At 45.9% G+C, this 18,136-nt stretch overlaps 2 long non-coding RNA genes and 1 pseudogene across 3 annotated transcripts; all 3 read right to left on the reverse strand.

The window, feature by feature from the left end:
- Positions 1 to 3,445: 3,445 nt before the first annotated feature.
- Positions 3,446 to 5,433, reverse strand: LOC115553846 (uncharacterized). Its single transcript, XR_003978524.1, has 2 exons — positions 5,230 to 5,433; positions 3,446 to 3,683 (listed from the first exon to the last, which is right to left on the reverse strand). It is a non-coding gene; the product is annotated as an uncharacterized LOC115553846 (long non-coding RNA).
- Positions 5,434 to 8,959: 3,526 nt separating this feature from the next.
- LOC115554566 (uncharacterized) lies at positions 8,960 to 14,927 on the reverse strand (annotated as a pseudogene).
- A 516-nt stretch (positions 14,928 to 15,443) lies between these two features.
- Positions 15,444 to 17,212, reverse strand: LOC115554586 (uncharacterized). 2 transcript variants are annotated; one of them, XR_003978622.1, is made up of 5 exons: positions 17,069 to 17,212; positions 16,838 to 16,917; positions 16,485 to 16,611; positions 15,933 to 16,043; positions 15,444 to 15,714 (listed from the first exon to the last, which is right to left on the reverse strand). It is a non-coding gene; the product is annotated as an uncharacterized LOC115554586 (long non-coding RNA). The 2 variants fall into 2 exon arrangements; XR_003978621.1 differs by having other exon boundaries at positions 17,047 to 17,212.
- Between the last annotated feature and the right edge of the window lie 924 nt (positions 17,213 to 18,136).

An 18,136-nucleotide genomic window follows, 5' to 3' on the forward strand; every position in this document is an offset into this window, starting at 1 on the left:
TGACCAGGGTTTGTTCTGGCCCTCTACCCTGATCCAGCTTCTCCCGGTTGCTTCGACCGGTTGGTGGGTACCCCAAAATCTGCGTGTTCAGCATTTAAGTGTGTTTAACTGTGGTTACATTTTACACACTGAAGACTACAAACACACAAAGAGAGAGAGTGACCCCCTCCAGCTAAATGACCCCTCTCCATCGAGAGACTACAAACACACAGAGAGAGAGAGAGACCCCCTCCAGCTAAATGACCCCTCTCCATCGATAGACTACAAAGACACAGAGAGAGAGAGAGACCCCCTCCAGCTAAATGACCCCCCTCCATCGAGAGACTACAAACACACAGAGAGAGAGAGAGACCCCCTCCAGCTAAATGACCCCCCTCCATCGAGAGACTACAAACACACAGAGAGAGAGAGAGACCCCCTCCAGCTAAATGACCCCTCTCCATCGAGAGACTACAAACACACAGAGAGAGAGAGAGAGACCCCCTCCAGCTAAATGACCCCTCTCCATCGAGAGACTACAAACACACAGAGAGAGAGAGAGACCCCCTCCAGCTAAATGACCCCTCTCCATCGAGAGACTACAAACACAGAGAGAGAGAGAGAGACCCCCTCCAGCTAGATGACCCCTCTCCATCGAGAGACTACAAACACAGAGAGAGAGAGAGAGACCCCTCCAGCTAAATGACCCCTCTCCATCGAGAGACTACAAACACACAGAGAGAGAGAGAGACCCCCTCCAGCTAAATGACCCCCCTCCATCGAGAGACTACAAACACACAGAGAGAGAGAGAGACCCCCTCCAGCTAAATGACCCCCCTCCATCGAGAGACTACAAACACACAGAGAGAGAGAGACCCCCTCCAGCTAAATGACCCCTCTCCATCGAGAGACTACAAACACACAGAGAGAGAGAGAGACCCCCTCCAGCTAAATGACCCCTCTCCATCGAGAGACTACAAACACACAGAGAGAGAGAGAGACCCCCTCCAGCTAAATGACCCCTCTCCATCGAGAGACTACAAACACAGAGAGAGAGAGAGAGACCCCCTCCAGCTAAATGACCCCTCTCCATCGAGAGACTACAAACACACAGAGAGAAAGAGAGACCCCCTCCAGCTAAATGACCCCTCTCCATCGAGAGACTACAAACACACAGAGAGAGAGAGAGACCACCTCCAGCTAAATGACCCCTCTCCATCGAGAGACTACAAACACAAAGAGAGAGAGAGAGAGACCCCCTCCAGCTAAATGACCCCTCTCCATCGAGAGTCTACAAACACACAGAGAGAGAGAGACCCCCTCCAGCTAAATGACCCCTCTCCATCGAGAGACTACAAACACACAGAGAGAGAGAGAGACCCCCTCCAGCTAAATGACCCCTCTCCATCGATAGACTACAAAGACACAGAGAGAGAGAGAGACCCCCTCCAGCTAAATGACCCCCCTCCATCGAGAGACTACAAACACACAGAGAGAGAGAGAGACCCCCTCCAGCTAAATGACCCCCCTCCATCGAGAGACTACAAACACACAGAGAGAGAGAGAGACCCCCTCCAGCTAAATGACCCCTCTCCATCGAGAGACTACAAACACACAGAGAGAGAGAGAGAGAGACCCCCTCCAGCTAAATGACCCCTCTCCATCGAGAGACTACAAACACACAGAGAGAGAGAGAGACCCCCTCCAGCTAGATGACCCCTCTCCATCGAGAGACTACAAACACAGAGAGAGAGAGAGAGAGAGACCCCCTCCAGCTAGATGACCCCTCTCCATCGAGAGACTACAAACACACAGAGAGAGAGAGAGACCCCCTCCAGCTAAATGACCCCTCTCCATCGAGAGACTACAAACACACAGAGAGAGAGAGAGACCCCCTCCAGCTAAATGACCCCTCTCCATCGAGAGACTACAAACACACAGAGAGAGAGAGAGACCCCCTCCAGCTAAATGACCCCTCTCCATCGAGAGACTACAAACACAGAGAGAGAGAGAGAGACCCCCTCCAGCTAAATGACCCCTCTCCATCGAGAGACTACAAACACAGAGAGAGAGAGAGAGACCCCCTCCAGCTAAATGACCCCTCTCCATCGAGAGACTACAAACACACAGAGAGAGAGAGAGACCCCCTCCAGCTAAATGACCCCTCTCCATCGAGAGACTACAAACACACAGAGAGAGAGAGAGAGACCCCCTCCAGCTAAATGACCCCTCTCCATCGAGAGACTACAAACACACAGAGAGAGAGAGAGAGACCCCCTCCAGCTAAATGACCCCTCTCCATCGAGAGACTACAAACACACAGAGAGAGAGAGAGACCCCCTCCAGCTAAATGACCCCTCTCCATCGAGGCTCCTGGAGCGGTAGCAAGCTACTCCTGCCTTCTCTGGCGGCCCCAGCTTCAACCCTCCCAGAGCGGGGAACGCTCCAACACCTAAGGCCTCACAGCAAAGGAAAGAGTGTGTGTGTGTGTGTGTGTGTGTGTGTGTGTGTGTGTGTGTGTGTGTGTGTGTGTGTGTGTGTGTGTGTGTGTGTGTGTGTGTGTGTGTGTGTGTGTGCGTGCGTGCGTGCGTGCGTGTTTGTGCGCTCGCTCCTCCCCTCCCGTGCCGTTTTCCTTTTTTTACAACCGACACAGAGACACTGAGACCCCCACTGGGGACCCCCACTGGGGTCCACCACCCCCCTACCCCCACCCCCGGGAGGAGGTCCTCCTGGGTGAAGTGTGTGTCAGTGGGTCAGTGTGTCTGAGGACCCTCCTCCACCTGGGGACACTCTGTAGAAGGTGTGGAGGTGTGTCAGTGTGTCTGAGGACCCTCCTCCACCTGGGGACACTCTGTAGAAGGTGTGGAGGTGTGTCAGTGTGTCTGAGGACCCTCCTCCACCTGGGGACACTCTGTAGAAGGTGTGGAGGTGTGTCAGTGTGTCTGAGGACCCTCCTCCACCTGGGGACACACTGTAGAAGGTAGGGCTGCTCGATTTTGGAAAAAATGAGAATCACGATTCTTCAAACGATTATTTTACGGATCAATATTTATGCATTTGTAGATTTATCCGTGTTAGTGTGGACAGGGCCTTAGGTGATTAAACAAGTTTGTCGTGTTTCCGAGCGGTGCAGATATAACATTGTAGCACATTTTGCACATTATGTGGGCCTGTGCCTCGTCGGCTTCTTCGAATCCGAAGTGTTGCCATATTAGAGAGATCGTTTCTACCCTTTTTATCGAGTAAACGCGGCTGCCCTCCCTCTGCCATCTCGCTCGTGCTGTTTTCTGAATAAGGTCACCACACACACACAGCTCGCGGGGGCGCGTTGAACGCTCTGGGGGAGGGACTGAATTTTATTAATTTAGTGATCGTTTGACCCAAGCATCGAAATCGTGATCAAAATTCGAAATATTGCACAGCCCGACTGTAAAGTCTTGAAACACCTCCACCGCTCTCTGCTTTCGATGGTACTCATGTGACTCTTAATTGTCACTGTTTCGTTGTGTTGCAGAAAGGATACGTTGAAGAAGAGGCTGACTCGTGATTTCCCTCAGCTGGTGTTTCACAATCCCACCCTGCGCAACGTCTGCGAGCTGGTTTTTGTTCCTGTTTCTCTGCAGGACTGTGTTGCACTGACTTTGGTCGTTGTTCCAATTGTGCAAATACAAAAGACACAGCGGAAAAAGGGTCTGATGACGCCTCTGAGAGAGAGAGAGAGAGAGATTCAGGATCTCATATAGTTTCTGGCTGCCCTTTATGTCTTTCTGTCCTTCATCGATACTGGTATAAATCTGCTATCAGAAGAACCACCAACCTCCAATTAAAAAGACACAACCCAATTTACATAAAGCTGAAATATAAGGTTAAAATAATATGCAACAGATCTCTGTAGGTTCACAACGTGTCTGTGTGTCTGTGTGTGTGTGTCAGTGTTGTTTTTGGCAGGCATTTTAGATTTAGTTTTAGTCTTAGTCTTTTTGACGAAATGCTTCTTAGTTTTAGTCCCATTTTAGTTATTTCTATCTTTGAAAATTTTAGTCTAGTTTTAGTCTGACGAAAACTCAAAAGGTTTTAGTCTAGTTTTAGTCCGCCGAAAACTCCAAAGGCTTTAGTCTAGTTTTAGTCCGCTGCTATCACCGCTGCTGCTGCCATGGTGTGTGTGTGTGTGTGTGTGTGTGTGCCTCGTCCACCAGCCTCTCTCTGTAGTGTATGAGTGTGTGTGTGTGCCTCGTCCACCGGCCTCTCTCTGTAGCGTATGGGTGTGTTCGAAACCACGTACTTGCTTACTACTTCTACTAACTATGACGTCAAATTGAGTATGCAGAACGTAGTAAGCGAGTTTTAGGTAAGCGAGTAGTATCCGAATGTCTTCCTCTTCCGGAAAGATTTTGAGTAAGCATTGCCAGCTTACTAGACGTACTCAACTGCCCCAGAATGCACTGCGTCTATTCAAAAGAACAGTGGAAGCAATGGCGCTAAACGGGGAGCCGCAGCAGCAGTGCTTTTAATAATTGTTTTATAATTGTTTTTAACACATCACCGCAAATCCTTAGGTTGAAGGTGTACTGTGACGTTAAATGTGACGTTTATATATTTATTTATAATATTTATTAACGGCGCCCGGCCGGTAGGTTATTGACACGTCATTTGATTCACGTCATCTGAGGTTAAGTAAGGACGGTCTTCTGAATGTCGATTACTCAAATGGATTACTCAATCATTATTTAAGGATTCGAGAAGTAAGCCAAATATTTAGTAGGTAGTAAGCAGTAAGCAAGTACGCGGTTTCGAACACACCCTATGAGTGTGTGTGTGCCGTGTGCGTGCAGGCGCAGCTGCGCGCGAGCGAGGCTTTTAGTGTGTGATGGGGGCGTGACTGTTAGGACAAGCAGCTGGCTCCATTTCTGATGTCTGAGCTCTTGATGGACATTGTACGCATATTATAGTTGGCGGGAAAAAAGCATGTTTTGAAACTTTGTTCGTCCACTCACTAACAATTTAGTCTCGTCTAGTTCTCGTCTGACGAAAATGTCTACATTTTTCGTCACATTTTAGTCTTTATATGGCTTTGGTGACGTTCGTCTTAGTCTCATTTTCGTCATGGAAAAAAGGGGTCTGACGACGTCATTTTCGTTTTCGTCTCGCCTGACGAAAACAACACTGGTGTGTGTGTGTGTGTGTGTGTGTGTGTGTGTGTGTGTGTGTGTGTGTGTGTGTGTGTGTGTGTGTGTGTGTGTGTCTACAGACCAGATGCAGAGAATGGGGAAAAGATGTCCACCCCTCCTCCTTGGTCACTTGGTGCGACCCATCAACACACTTTCTCCCAGAAGTCCCTGGTGTCGGGGACCAGCACACTGCGCTCTGATAGGCTGACACTTAGAAGGTCAAAGGTCAAAAGGTAAAGGTGAGGGAGGGTGAGAGAGGGAGGGACGGGGGAGAGAAAGGGAGGGAGACGGGGTTGGAGGGAGGGAGAGAGAGAGAGAGAGAAAGAGAGAGAGAGAGAGAGAGAGAGAGAGAGAGAGAGAGAGAGAGAGAGAGAGAGATGAAGGGTCCTCATTAGACTTGAAAACCAACCTGGGGGGGGGGTGTACGCTCACTCTGATCCACAGTGTCGTCCAATCACAGGGAGAGGGTTGGGCTCACAGAGGGAATATTGCATTGGGAATCGGGAAGAGAGTGTGTGTAAGTTGTGTGTGAGAAAGAGTGTGTGTGATCGTGTTTGTGTGTGTGTGATGAGCGTGTGAGCGAGTGAGTGAATGAGTGAATTTAAACAGTTATTGCTCAGAGGTGGTGTGATTGAGAGGAGGGATATATCTGTTTTAGTGATGTGGTTGACATGGTGTGAATTATTGCAACTGTTTGTTCCTCTGAATTCATCATTCTCCGTTCGCAAACAACATGAACAATTATTACTATTGTAAAATGACGACTTTTTACTCTGAAAAGTGACTTTCTGCCTGGACAAGTGAAACGTAAATTTACTTATCCCAGGACCAAGGCCTCATAAAAAAGGTTTCTGTTGACACACACACACACACACACACACACACACACACACACACACACACACACACACACACACACACACACACACACACACACACACACACACACACACACACACACACACCTTTGCTGTTCTGCAAGCTGTGATGGACACTTGCAGACTAAAACTATTCTCAATTCAGTCCATACACACAGGGCTCCAGAGTGCGCCTAATTTGGGCGCATATGCGCCTAGAATTCGGGGTAGTGCGACCAAATATTTTATTTGGGCGCACCGGTGCGACTGAAAATCGATCTGGTATAATTATTATTATTTTATTTTTTTACAGAGCAGTCTATTCATAATATTGTAATAACCACGGAAGACGCAGTGAATGAAGTAAGAAGACGAAGACACCGATTTATTAGATACCTAATAAACCGTTGGAACACGCAAGCCGGTAACAATAGCAACGCCGGCAAACAAACCCGCGAAGCCCAATCCAGGGGCCTGTACTACGAAGCTCGATTAGAGGGTTAGCGAGGTATGTTGAGCTGAAAGCCTGGGTTAGCTGTACCATGAAAGTCTCTTTAAGCGTCGCTGTATCACCATTGGTGACTTACGCTCGCAACCAAACCTGGTCGGGAGCAGCTTTCAGCGAGTCTACCCAGAGATCGGCTGCTTATATCGGCGTGCGCAGCTTCCTAGCCCCTCCTCCGATAATGGCGTCACCATTTGTGGGTGTTCCCATGGACCACGGTGCACTTATCGTACAGGCATCTCTCCGGAGACAGAGGGTTTTTCGGGACAGAACCGATCCCTGGGCATTGTCTGATGATATTCTTTATGAGAGATACAGATTCGGCATTTATTTACGGCATTTATTTAATGGTCAAAATATTATTAATCAATGGCGTAAATATAGACGGTGCAACCGGTGCAGCTGCCCGGTTGCCCCCCCCCCCCGTCAACAACTCAGCGCAAGGCAGGCACGGTCCAACCCCCCCCCCCCCCCCCCCCCCCGTCAACAACTCAAAACTTGGGTGCACCATAAATACGTGCTGGTGCACCCAAATTAAAAATGTAGGCGCACCAGTGCACCCAAGGAAAAAGTTAGTCTGGAGCCCTGACACATTTTATCAAAAGTAAAATATCTAAAAGCCAGGGCAACATTCTTGTGGTCGCGGTATGGCTCCGTTGGGGGAAACTGGAATAGACCTCAACAATCTTCATTTCCTCTTTTGCACCGCTGCGTCTCCAGACGTGTGTGTGTGTGTGTGTGTGTGTGTGTGTGTGTGTGTGTGTGTGTGTGTGTGTGTGTGTGTGTGTGTGTGTGTGTGTGTGTGTGTGTCGGTGTTTGTGTGCGTGGTCTTGTGTTTTTTTCCATGTCATCAGAATGATTATTGAGTGTATTTCACAATATATTCTCAGCCATGGCAACATGTCTGTATTTGGGGGGATGGCTCTGTGGGGGAAACTCCCCGGCCGTCCGAGCAGCCTTGAAACACCACATCCCCATCAGGTCAAACAGTTTAGAACGCCCTGGACCAGAGATCTGAAGGGCTTCACAGGCCGCTTCTTAAAGGACGCCCCCTGACCTTAGCCCCCCAAAGGGCAGGGAAACCCCCCCTAATATCAGTGAACCTGGAGGAGGAACCCAGAAGAGGGATCCCTCTCCAGGGATGGTAGGAGTGCAATGGGAGCCAGAATAATGTGCAGACGTAATGGTAGCATAACTAGTGCTATCTGAGAGATATCCTCTATCCATCGCTATGTCTAGTCTTTATAGTGCAACACTTAAAAGCCGTTGCTTTAGTTATTTCATGATTTTGTTTTATATGTACTTAAATGATTCTTGCACTTTTGGTGTAGATCCTCATCGTTGAAGGCTCTGACTGTAAGTTGAATCAAAGCACTTACTGACCCACTTTACTCGAGAGAGAGAGAGAGAGAGAGAGAGAGAGAGAGAGAGAGAGAGAGAGAGAGAGAGAGAGAGAGAGAGAGAGAGAGAGAGAGAGAGAGAGAGAAAAATAGATAAATATAGATAGAGAGAGAGAGTTTCAGGATCTCATCTAGGATTTTCTGGCTGCCCTTTATGTCTTTCTGTCCTTCATCGATACTGGTGTCAATCTGCTCTCAACCTCCAGGAAAGATAAACCCCTTCCCTACCAGAGTGCTGTGGACAAGGCCTTACAGAGTGAGAATGGACACCTGGGGTCTGTTCGAAATGACTTACTAATTACTACTTACTACCTACTCAATACTTGGCTTACTACTCGAATCCTTAAATAATGATTGAGTAATCCATTTGAGTAATCGACGTTCAGAAGACCGTCCTTACTTAACCACCTCAGATGACGTGAATCAAATGACGTGTCAATAACCTACGGGCCGGGCGCCGTTAATAAATATTACCAATAAATATATAAACGTCACATTTAACGTCGCAGTACACCTTCAACCTAAGGATTTGCGGTGATGTGTTAAAAACAATTATTAAACAATTATTAAAAAAACCATTTATTAATTATGATGAATTATTTTATATTTTTCTTGTCTATTGTATTACTTTAAACACATGTTGGACGACAACAAAGCTACGTTCATCCTATAAAATCTAATAAATCAAATATATTTTGACCACATACGATCGGTAATAGACGATTCACTTACAGCGGTATGGCTGTGGGCTCTGCTGCTGCGGCTCCCCGTTTGGCGCCATTGCTTCCACTGTTCTTTTGAATAGACGCAGTGCATTCTGGGGCGGTTGAGTACGTCTAGTAAGCTAGCGATGCTTACACAAAATCTTTCCGGAAGTAGAAGACATTCGGATACTACTCGCTTACCTAAAACTCGCTTACTACGTTCTACTTACTCAATTTGACGTCATAGTTAGTAAGAGTAGGAAGCAAGTAGGTGGTTTCGAACAGACCCCTGGACTTGTTCCTCCGCTTCCTCCTGGGCCTCTCTCTGCAGACCAATCAGATTGTCCTACGAGGTCTGCGGGCAAAGAGAGAAACTAGCTCACTGACCAGATCTCTCTCCAGAGAGAAGCATCAATCTTTTCCACTGTCTGAATGAGCTGAACGACCATTCTCTAGTGAAGGAGATCCAACAGTACCTGACATCAGTAAGTGTCCCCCAAAAATCTCCCTCTCCTGTTCAACTGGCAACTCTGGCCTTCATCCTTCTGACATCAGAAGAGGAGCAGGAAATGTTTGACATGAAGGAATACTGTGATTCAGAGGAGGGTCTTCTGAGGCTGCTGCCAGTGGTCAAAGCCTCCAAAACATCTCTGTAGGTTCACTAGTAACAGGAATTAAAATACACACAACGCTATAGACATAAAACTGAAATATAAGGTTAAAATAATATGCAAAAGATCTCTGTAGGTTCATAACGTGTGTGTGTGTGTGTGTGTGTGTGTGTGTGTGTGTGTGTGTGTGTGTGTGTGTGTGTGTGTGTGTCTCTCTCTCTACAGACCAGAGGCAGCGAGGGGGGAAAAGATGCCCACCCCTCCTCCTTGGTCACTTGGTACGACAAGAAAAACACAATGAGGGATATGGCTGTTTTAGTGATGTGGTTGACATGGTGTGAATGATTGCAACTGTTTGTTCCTCTGAATTCTGAATACTCAGTTGGCAAACATCAAAAATGATTACTATTGTAAAATGATGACTTTTTACTCGGAAAAGTGACTTTCTGCCTGGACGAGTGAAACGTAAATGTATTTATCCCTGGAACAAGGCCTCATGAAAAAAGTTAATGTTGACACACACACACACCTTTGCTGTTCTGCAAGCTGTGATGGACACTTGCAGACTAACACTATTCTCAATTCAGTCCATACTAATTGTATCTAAAGTAAAATATTTACAAGCCAGGGCAACATGTGGTCGCTGTATGGCTCTGTTGGGGGAAACTGGAATAGACCTCAACAATCTTCATTTCCTCTTTTGCACCGCTGCGTCTCCAGATACGTACGTACGTACGTGCGTGCGTGCGTGCGTGCGTGCGTGCGTGCGTGTGTGTATTGAAGCCCAGAGAAGCAGCAGAGAGCAGACTCCCCTGGAACCAGCTGTGTCTCCATGAAGAGTGACCACTCTATGTTTCAACCTCCTTTCTTTAAAGATGGACGCCCCTCCAGAGAGGAGAGGTAGGGGTTTCAAACAGACGAGGAAAACAGACCAGTTGGTTGTAATCAGACCCTACTGATACTGATGTCTAGAAGTCTGGGGAAATATAAGTGTGCGTGTGCACGCGCGCGCGTGCGCGTGTCCAGTCCTCCCAAATGAATGTGTAAACCACATAACAAGTAGTCAACAGAAGACAATGTTTTATATCTCCTTGTTACTTTTAGATGAGAACCCCTGGCCAGCCTTTCGGACTGGGTGTCAGGCTAGGGAATTTAAAAACAGGAATCCTTGGTCAACGTGGAGGGAAAAATAGTTAGGTAAATGTCAGCCAACATGCAGTTGGTATAAATTGAAATTCATAACGTTAATCACTATGCCAATGAGAGTATAGCTAATTCATGGTCATTTTTAAGGTGCAGTAATTTCACACTTTTACACAATTCAATTACTGTATGGTATGTTAGATAACAGTAAGAGCTAAAATTAGGGCAAGAGTGAAACATTAGTCTCCCGTCATCTCCTTCTCATGCACTGGTTAGCCATGGTTGTAAACAGTTCATTCAATTATTTTGAGTAGATTTCGTCCTTGTTTAGCATGTGCTATTGCTACTATAGATATACAAAGGACAACTGGTCATTTTTGTGTTCTATTTGTTCATACTGTTATTAACACTGATAAACCTACTCAGCTTTCCATGATTGTTTATAATCGTTATACTCTTAAATCAGCGGGTTGTAGACCCCTGCGTTGGTGAGTGTGGTGCGACACCCCATAAGCGCCACACACGTACACGTACCGGTGGGACGGGTTTGTACGAGGCTGGGAGGGAATCATCACAGTATACCCACTACAATAAAATAGACTACACCACTGGTAGTGGGGGATATCTCGGCCATGGTTGAGAAGAATTGGGGAAAAGGAACTTCGGCCATGACTCTCTGAAGTCCATGAACTGGGACATGGAGAAAGGGATTGTCAGCCAAGCTCACACACACACACTCACACACCTACACACACGGATCTGACTGGGGATAGGAGAGGTTAATTCACTTGAGGCGGTAAACAGGTTACCTTTTTAAACTATTTATTCTCTTGCCAGAAGGACTATCTAGACTAGGCTACTTATAAATATTTATACATTTATTTATTTTACCCAAAAATTATATTCAGGTCTAACTACATAAAATCCGGGGCTTTAACCCTGAATAAACCAGCATAGTGACGCCCCTGGGTTCTGGGTTCAGGGTCTGTGTTCAGGATGTCTGGGTCTAGGTTCTGGGTTCAGGGCCTCATCAACCAGGTAAACTCGCGTCCTTCCGTCCTCTGAGCTCAAGGAAACGCACCAAGTTCCAGGTGGCTAATATTCAGCTCAGACCTCGTTCGCTCAATACATTCATGATCGAAAACCTGACGGCAGCTGACCTCAGATCTGGTGAAATGGGCTTTTATTTCTTTCACTTCATGCGTTTCGACCAATCCTGTTGCTGGAGGCAGAGTTATTGCAGACAAACTAGACCAGCACATGAACATTTTTAAATGTAAATACACACACATTCCTGTATAATTAATTGAGGTGTAAGACACCTCCCTCTGCTGGACAGTTTGGACAACAGTCTCACACCAAACTACATTTTCCGTTTGAACCAACAAAGCCATAGTACATCGATGCGAGACCGGGTTCAATTCAATTCAATTCAATTTTATTTATATAGCCCTTAATCACCATTACAGTCTCAAAGGGCTTTAACAGGCCAAATATTTGTGACACCCCCCTTTACCCATGCCCCCACACGGGCAAGAAAAAACTCCCTTGAATCAGCAAGGAAGAAATCTTGAGAAGAAACGCAGTGTAGGGGATCCCTTCTTCCAGGGATGGTCAGGAGTGCAATGGGTGCCACAATTGGCATACAGGTAAATACATGTACACCATTAAAATGGTGATGGGGTTCTGGCCGGTTATCCATGAGGAGAGTCCAGGCATCCAGTCCAGCACCCGCAGCACGCTACAACTGACAGAAAAGTGAATTAGAACGGAAAAGTACATAGTGGGAATGTATAATGTAATAAGAAAAGCACAAGCAAACAGAGTAGTCCTCACTACGCATCTGTTGTTTTCACACTCCAAATGCAAGATTGTAGAGGTGCGTTTTGAGCTTCCCTTTGAATAGCTCCACAGAGTCAGCTTCCCTGATCGCTGATGGCAGCCTATTCCATAAAAGGGGGCTCGATAGGCAAACGCTCTCTGTCCAGCCGATTTCTTTTTAACCTTCGGCAATGAAAGAAGGCCGGCTCCCGAAGACCGGAGAGACCGAGAAGGACTATAAGGAATGATCAGGTCCTTCAGGTACAATGGAGATAGTCCATGCAAGGCTTTATAGGTCAGCAATAGCACCTTAAAGTCTGATCTGAAAGTTATTGGTAGCCAATGTAAAGAGGCGAGAATAGGTGTAATATGATCAAACTTTCTCGTTCTGGTCAGCAATCTAGCTGCCGCATTGTGTACCAGCTGTAGACTCTTTATAGTAGAGTTCGTATGGAAGCATATATGTAGCAAAATTCAAATGGCAATGCAATTTGTAATTACATTATGCATTTGACAATTCATTATGCAATTTTATAATGTAATTTGTAAATACGTTATTCAAAGTGTATTTTAACATGCAAAGTGACAATGCAATCCTCAATTAAATTTGCAAAAGTTATAACAATACAAATAGAATAACATTTTGTCAAATTCTTTGAGTTCCTTTATACAAATTGAAAAGCTATAGCGTCCCCGTGATTGCAATCCACTTCGCCACGCTCCGTGTGTTGCGATATTCAAATGACATTTCAATCCGCAAAACGAACGCTAAGATTTGGCAAAACGAAATCCAAAGAGGAATCCAAATAGGAATCCAAAGAGGAATACAAATAGGAATCCAAAGAGGCATACAAATAGGAATCCAAAAAGTCAATATGCAAAGTGGCAAACGTATCAGCCAATCAGCGTCTGGGCGGCAACTACGTCACTTGCTCGTAATTTCCTTGTTCCCTTCTAGTTCGTAGCCTATGGTCCATGGTCACCAATGGAGATTATTGATACGCTCCGAAGTTTGGCCGATGATGTGGAGAACAATCGTGTTGAAGACACAAATGCAGTAGATAGAGTGCGTGTTCTGGGAGATAGGATAGACGACTTATCCTCACTGGTACGTTTTGACGCCAGTGTGGTAAACACAAAGATTTCCCAAGTGCTACAGGCACTGGGTGCAAAACATAGGGTCGGGAGACCCACCGTCTCCACCCACTCCTCACCTACAAAGCTCTCCACAACCTAGCCCCCAGTTACCTCTGCGACCTCCTCCAAGAATACACTCCCTCCCGCTCCCTCCGCTCAACCTCTGCTGGACTATGTATCCCCACATCACTTCAATGGGTGCCCGGTCATTCAGCTGTTCAGCACCCAGGCTCTGGAACTCCCTCCCCCCACACATAAAACAGTCATACACCATTACAACCTTCAAGTCACCACTCACCTGTTCAAACTCGCACACAACGTCTAACTGATCACTGTCTTGATTGTTTTTTTTTTGTCTTGTTTTTGTTTTATTTATTTATTTATTATTATTATTTTTCCACAATGTGTTGTTTTAAACTATTTATGATAACTATGCTCTGTAAGGTGACCTTGGGTGTCTTGAAAGGCGCCCTTTAAATTAAATGTATTATTATTATTATTATTACCGTGGAGATATTTGGAGACAATAGAAAGTGACGTTCAGACGCTGATTGGCTGATACGTTTGCCACTTTGCATATTGACTTTTTGGATTCCTATTTGTATTCCTATTTGGATTCCTCTTTGGATTCCGTTTTGGATTCCTATTTGTATTCCTCTTTGGATTCCGTTTTGGATTCCTTTTTGGATTCCGTTTTGCGGATTGAAATGTCATTTGAATATCGCAACACACGGAGCGTGGCGAAGTGGATTGCAATCACGGGGACGCTATAGCTTTTCAATTTGAATAAAGGAACTCAAAATAATTTGACAAAATGTTATTGTATTTTTATTGTTATAACTTTTGCAAATGTAATTGAGGATTGCATTGTCACTTTGCATATTAAAATACACTTTGAATAACGTATTTACAAATTACATTATGAAATTGCATAATGCATTGTCAATTGCATAACGTAATTACTTATTGAATTGCAAATTGCATTGCCATTTGAATTTTGCTACATATATGCTTCCATAAGTTCGGTAATCCCGAGAACAATGCATTGCAATAGTCCAGTCTTGACGAGACAAACGCATGAATCAGTGTCTCTGCATCCACTACAGATAACATTGATCTGATTCTTGCAATGTTTCTCAAATGGAAAAAGGCAATTCTAGTTATACTTCTTATATGCTGATCAAAGCATAGTTGAGGGTCAAACAAGACACCAAGATTTCTGACAGATGCACTCTGTGGGATGGCGAAGCCATCCAACCACAGAGAGACATCCTCAAACTTTTCCCGGTCCCGCTTCGAGCCGATAATCATCAGCTCTGTCTTCCCAGAATTAAGCTGTAGGAAGTTGTGACATCCAGCCCTTCACAGCAGCCAAACAGGACTCAACCTTTTGAATCTGGGCAGAATCCCCGGGTTGGTGGTTTGAACCTGTTGTAGTAGCAGAGAATGGCCTGCGGGGGCAGTATTCAAGATTCAAGATGCTTTATTTATCCCGAGGGAAATTATTGTGCAATGTATGTATGGTTAAATACATGAATAGGCTTGAATTTAGTAGTAATATGGATGTTTGTATTTTTGCAAAATGGATTATGTGAACAGCATCCATCATGTATATTATGAGTATGCATGTATTGCAGGAGTTTAGCTTGACATTAACCAAGTTAAAGGACAATTTATGAAACGCACCAAACATGTAGAAGTCAATGTAGGATTTTAATATACAGTATAAACAGAAACACTTGACAGAAGTTGAATACATACTTTTGTAAAGGAAAGCAGAGGAAAACATTTTCCCAAATGAATCATTTCAAAATGTCACCACCATTCACAAAAGCAAGTGAAGAGGTTTGTGTAAAACCAGTCCTCCCTGACCAGCTCTGTCCCTGACTCTAAACCCTGACTCTCAACCCTAACGCTGAACCCTCTGAGGGCAGGAAGACGGTCCTTCAGTGTAAAGCTTCAAGAAGACACTCCTTCAGAGTAAAGGTTCGAACCACGGAGAAGGAAGAAGAAGGTAAGGAGTAGAGATTAGTGAAGTAGTGAGGTTAGTGACAGACGCGAGGTTCAAGAAGACACTCCTTCAGAGTAAAGGTTCGAACCACGGAGAAGGAAGAAGAAGGTAAGGAGTAGAGATTAGTGAAGTAGTGAGGTTTGTGACAGACGTGAGGGTAAGGCGTGTGGAAGCACACAGGTACATGTGGGGTCAAGAAGATCACTCCCACTGGAGGTCATTGATCCATCAGGATCAGACCGCTGAGTTCAGCAGGGCTTCTGGAAGACGAGGCTAAGATGAACTGAGGAGACAGGACCAGCAGGATCAGGTGGGGTTCAGCTCAGGTGAGTCTGACCCCGACCAAACAGGATCAGGTGAGGTTCAGCTCAGGTGTGTCTGCCCGGAGCAAACAAGGACATGGATTACGTTCAATATTCAAAAGAGGCAACATTATCTGAACCAAAGATAAGTCATTAAGGAGCAGGCAGGCTTTAGTGCGCCTTGCTCAAGGACGCATCACTGTATTCTGAGGACTTGAACCAGGCACCAATGGTCTGAGAGTTGAACCCCCAACCCCCTACCTGGTCCACTATGTTCAGATAATGCAAACTTACGAGGAATCCTTGATGGTAGAGTCCTGGTCGTCCTCAGGATTTGCCTTCCAGATGTATGGCTTCTCCGTCAGTCCTCCAGATTCCTGGTCCGGTTACAAACGTAGTTTGGCTCTAATGTAAGGTAACAAACACAGGAGTAGGTGGGCTCTAATGTAAGGTAACAAACACAGGAGTAGGTGGGCTCTAATGTAAGGTAACAAACACAGGAGTAGGTGGGCTCTAATGTAAGGTAACAAACACAGGAGTAGGTGGGCTCTAATGTAAGGTAACAAACACAGGAGTAGGTGGGCTCTAATGTAAGGTAACAAACACAGGAGTAGGTGGGCTCTAATGTAAGGTAACAAACACAGGAGTAGGTGGGCTCTAATGTAAGGTAACAAACACAGGAGTAGGTGGGCTCTAATGTAAGGTAACAAACACAGGAGTAGGTGGGCTCTAATGTAAGGTCACAAAGTAGCAGCTGTAGTTTGTCTGTTAACCAACAACAGTAGTATGCCTTAACTTAACTACTGGACAAACTAATCCTGCGTTACAACAAGGCGATCCGTTTACTTTATGCAAACTGACGAGGATCCTTGTTGGTAGAGTGATGTCGTCCTCCAGAGTCTTGGCTCCTCCATCAGCACTCCTCAGCCAGAGTCCTGGTCTGGAACAAACAGCTCAAATCTGGCCCCAACGTCTGGTAACAAACATGTAGTTTGTCTTATTTTCAAGCTCTCTATTTCCACTTTATGTTAATAAAAATGTACAATCCAAGTTGGTAGAGTGATTTTCATCCTCCAGATTCACGGCTCCCCTACCAGCTCGCCTCCGCTCCAGAAACACGTGGTAGTTTGACACATGTCAAAGTAACAGCTGTATTTTGCCCTTTTCAAGTTATCCATGTTAAGTAAATACAAACTTACAAGGAATTCTTGTTGTCAATTCCTAATCGTCTTACAGCTTCTCAGCTCCTCCACCAGCTCTCTTCAGACAGATTCATAGTCTGGAACAAACAGCGGAAGTCTTGCTTTAATGTGTGGTAAAACAGATGTAGTTGACTGGTATATTAACAAAGGCTGGTAGTTTGTGGTAGCAGTATTCTACGGTAAGTGGCACTGAGTGTGATGATCACTTCAGAGTCGGGCTCCATCTACCCAACGACAGAAATCCTCAACCAGGCAGGGCCTCCATTGGTTCCTCCACCAGGCAGGGCCTCCATCGGTTCCTCCACCAGGCAGGGCCTCCATCAGCTCCTCCACCAGGCAGGGCCTCCATCAGCTCCTCCACCAGGCAGGGCCTTCAGCACGGCTCCTCCACCAGCCAATTCAGCCATGGATTCCTGGTCTGGTTACAAACAGTTGGTCTCAGCAGTAAATCACCTGGAGACGCAACCCACCCCCTGCATCTGAGGTTCACTTGTAAAATGGAAGACGAATATAAAACACATTTAAACACTTCAATTAGACAACGTCTACAGATTGACCCATTCAGCAATTCATCCACTACGGTCGTAGCAGCACTCTAACAATAATGGCTCATATGACTTCTACATAACCCCGGTATGAATTAACTCAAATCACAGCGTGGCACAGATTTAAAGTCTTAAGATGATCAAAACCAGACCTAAACTACCGTGGATTTTAGTGTTTCAGATGAGCTTGGTGATGGTTACCCTCTGGTCCGGTGCTGCAGGCCCCTGGTCTCCAGCCTCAGTCCCCGGTCCATCCTGGCACCACAAGCCGGTCCCCAGCCTCTCAGCCTCGCCTTTCAGCTACAGCAGCAGGTTTACATCAGCATTTGCCCAACAATAATTATTTATTACTACAAATATTTATTTGACTCCGAAACTGATTTACACAATTAATTTGATTATTATTTTATAACTCAAGGCTAGAAAAGATTGGAGAGATCAGACATGAGCATCCCGTTTTGGGAATGAAGACAGAGCAGTCCACAAGTTTAAAGAAGTGGTTCAGCCCATGCATTGAAACTGACCTGAGAAGACTCTATTCACACAGAGCACTGACCTGTTCTGGAGGACTTCTGACAGGAGGTGGAGGTCTGGCTCTGGGTGAGGAGGTGGAGGTCTGGCTCTGGGTGAGGAGGTGGAGGTCTGGCTCTGGGTGAGGAGGTGGAGGTCTGGCTCTGGGTGAAGAGGTGGAGGTCTGGCTCTGGGTGAGGAGGTGGAGGTCTGGCTCTGGGTGAGGAGGTGGAGGTCTGGC

This window comes from Gadus morhua, chromosome 11, assembly GCF_902167405.1.
Source record: "Gadus morhua chromosome 11, gadMor3.0, whole genome shotgun sequence".
NCBI classification, from domain to species: domain Eukaryota; kingdom Metazoa; phylum Chordata; class Actinopteri; order Gadiformes; family Gadidae; genus Gadus; species Gadus morhua.